The sequence below is a fragment of the Zea mays genome, chromosome 2 (assembly GCF_902167145.1).
Source record: "Zea mays cultivar B73 chromosome 2, Zm-B73-REFERENCE-NAM-5.0, whole genome shotgun sequence".
Classification (NCBI taxonomy): Eukaryota; Viridiplantae; Streptophyta; class Magnoliopsida; order Poales; family Poaceae; genus Zea; species Zea mays.
In genome coordinates this window covers 119424490-119428237 of record NC_050097.1, presented here as the reverse complement: position 1 = coordinate 119428237, position 3748 = coordinate 119424490, and the positions used below count along the sequence as shown (strand labels likewise).

General features: G+C 34.9%; 1 long non-coding RNA gene across 1 annotated transcript; it reads right to left on the bottom strand.

Annotated features, from left to right (window-relative positions):
- Positions 1-1346: 1346 nt before the first annotated feature.
- Positions 1347-1890, bottom strand: LOC109944542 (uncharacterized). The gene is made up of 3 exons (XR_002267617.1): positions 1803-1890; positions 1553-1733; positions 1347-1466 (listed from the first exon to the last, which is right to left on the bottom strand). It is a non-coding gene; the product is annotated as an uncharacterized lncRNA (long non-coding RNA).
- Positions 1891-3748: the final 1858 nt, after the last annotated feature.

The following is a 3748-nucleotide window of genomic DNA, read 5'->3' as shown; positions in this document are numbered from 1 at the left end:
ATAAAATGTTGCGTAAATATAGACAATTACACAAATTATGTAACTGAATATGTACAACAAATTGGCATTGAACGTTTAGCAATCGGAAGGTCTGGACGTTAAAGGTATATAAAAATGTATACACTTAACAATACTAATCAAATGGGAGTGCATACGTCGGTTTCACACTTCAAATACAAAAAACAGGATATAGCATAAATACTTGTTACAATTAGCATAATTAGCGTGAAAATTGTATAAAATATGAACCTATTGTATATAAAATAAGGAAGTATATAGTATGCATAAAACTTGAATATTGAAACAATATGATAATACAAATAAGCCAAACATTGGAAGCAAAACGATTAACCAACTCACAAACTGGAGATGAAAACAGCATAGAATTTGTTAACAGATAACATAAATAGACATTCTGGTAACAATTATGTTTGACACACTTCAAATAAAAACTGATTCGAAGTAGCATAGACAATAGCCACATTGAACATAAGTGGCACACGGAGTATCAAACGCATGATCAGAGGCCTGACATAAGTGACTTAACAAGTAACATAAACAGTTTTGTGGATCCCACAGGGAATCATGTTCAGCTATGCTATCTAAGTCTTGGCTTTCAAACAGCGGCGTCTCCTTGGAGAATACTTGAAAGGTAGCAGTTCTGCAGGAAGGGGGGCAACCATGTTGTTGCGATGAAATGTAAGGTAATGCAGAACAAAGGCACGTTGGTCCAATGGTTCATCCTGAAATAGCCATAATATCAAATTAATGGTAGAATAAAATCTGAAGGAGTAATATATGCAAGATTAGAAGACTAATTTAGTGACATACCGGAGTATAAAATTCTGATAAGTCGCCATCATCAAAGTCGTAGTAGCGGAGGAAGTTTGCGACAAAGAAACCACAATCATTTGACCCTGGTGTCATTGTTGGACAATTGGGAAGGAGCCCAATCTTGTAGTTGCCAAACTTTGGTACATTTGACTCAGGTCGAGCTTCATGTAAGGCAATGCTAATTCTTCGCATTATTAATCTGGACCAAGGTATCTTCGTTCCATTTATCATCAGTTGATCATTATGGATTTGTTTCCATGTAGTGCCTCCAAGCAATGTACCATAAGGATTTGAATCTAAGATGTCTATTCGACGACGTTCAAAATTGATTGCATAAAGGGTCCAGTGGCTTCGGCGTAGCATAGGAACCAGGATCTGTTAAATATATATGTAAATTTATGAATTATTTATACTATGCATATGAAAAATTAAAACTAATACAACATAAAACTAGTGACCAAAAGAACATTCTTACATATGTACAAATGAAACTGATTATAGCTCACCAATTTAATCTGGTTCAGAACATCATCTGAAGGAAGGGTCGGTTCAAGATGTTCTTTAAGAAGTGATGTTGTGAAGGGCTGTGGATTTGAACTGTGTTGTTCAAACTCCTCGATATTCAAAACGGTCTGGACAAAGAAAATAAATTGATTAGTATTATATATTTATACAGTAAGTGTTGCAATAAGATACAAAGTTGTGGAGAAAAAATTACCCCAACGTTGACATTCAGTATTAGAGTGTTGATTACAGAATCTGGATTGTATAATACATCATCCTGACGAATACAATCAATAAATCCCTGCATGAAAGTATTCTCAAGACATTTGTTGGGACCAAACGACTGGACAACATCAAGGACAGACCCTCCAAATCCTCCAAAATTAATGATAGACCTGGGGAAAAAACTTTGATTATAATTATTCAAATTATACTTAATTGGAATTTGAATAAATAATACATACATGCTCGGATCTAGTTGTCCTGACAAAATGAACTTAAGCAGGTTGCGAGCACAGTCTTCACGTGACACGTGGGGATGTTCAGCGACTGCAGCTCTACAGGAACTATCCTTTGCAACCAGGTCAGTAGTGGCCTAATTATGAATATATGTTAGTAAACAGTTGCATAAATATGTATGTCTTAGTGTATAAATAGGAAAAAAATGAAAATGACACCATGTCTTACATCTGTCAGTGGGGTTTTATCGAACAGAGGTGCACCAGATACAGGAGTATCATGTGTAACAGATTTTTGTCCTTCCTGTAACCAATAAATTTATTAATATAAACGTAATGAAACATAGGGTATAATTAATATTAGCATAATATGATGAAGGTGTAAATACTTACACTATTTATATCTGGTGTTAACTTAGGAGCAGCAGGCTTGTCTGTTGTGGGAGCCTGGGGATTTAAAAAAAATAAAGCAAGCATACATATTAATGTTACTTGCATACATTGTAAATGAAATAATAATAATTGTGATATACGGAAATCAAACATTAGATTTTGGAGTCTTGTCAAAAATAGGGGCATCCACAACTTCATCTTTTTTGAAGACGTTCCCACTGACAATCTATAATGGAAACAACTGAGATTTGACTAAATAGTAACTTATATGCAGAATATAATATATGCATTGTATATATAGTTTGTATGAGAAAACTTACATCATCTGATACTTTGATATGATCAGTAGGAACATGGCTTTCCTGATCATGTTGCTGTTTATCAGGTGTTGGAGCAGTTGGTGTGGATACTGGATCATTTGTTGGAGGCATTGAGGTAGTGGGAGGTTATCTACATTTGGAAACTACATCAGTATATTATCAGGATGCATAAATAAAATACAGTTTTCAAAAAATGAAATACACTGAAAAAAACATGTTGCTGCTTGTATGAGTATAAATTAATATATAATTTGTATATACAAAACTGCATATAATAAATTATTTGAGATCGTATAAGTATATATTATTTTCCAGGAAATAATTCGTGAACTTGATTAGTTTAAAAAAATAAACATAAATACTAAAACCTTCTGGCTGTGAATCACGCTGCGTTGCAGCTCTCAGAACTTCATCGATCATTTCACCAAATGTTTCAGAGAGTTCAATCTGCTTCGAAACAATCATCTGATGGCTCAGCTGAAGGGAATCACAGTATTTATCCACCTCTTTGTCATGAGCATCAAACAATGATTGAAACATTGGACGCTGCTGGGAGGGCAAACATTGCAACTTGTTGCCAATCAAATTCTTGATACGTGGCACATAAATGTTGAAAACGGCAGAAACAGGCCGTTCAGGAGCAATGACGTAGCACGTTTCTGAACGGCTACGAAACTGTATAAAGTAATATAGAACAGTTACCAGTAATAATATTTTAACATCTGCATAACAGGACAAAAAGTTATTTATGTCTAACCTCTGCATATCCGAATGGTTCACCAGTTTTACGGGGGGGGGCGTCTGTCACCACGAGCGAACTCTTTTATGGTCTCATTGTCAAAAAACTTAATGCGTGGAGTACCATATTTGTTAACAGGAGATGCAGGGTGATGTAGGTGATCAAGATAGTAAATCTGAAAAAAGGAATGCACAAATATATAAAATTAGTACATAACAACTATTTGCATATCAGATATATGCACATTAAACAAAAAAAATACTTACCAGAACAATGAGTGAGCATCCATATATTGTTGCTGTGATGTTTGTTTTGTTCCTTTTATGCCAACGTGCGGCAGCCTCACACAAATCCATGTAAACTAGTTGACACCAGTCAATATTAGACATCCAGGCCATGTTTGAAGTCATGAGTACCTCATTGTTTGTAATGCCCCAAGAAGCAGAAGGAAAAAGAAGCCGATTGAATAGAATCAGAAAAAAGCATCTATTTGATAGCTC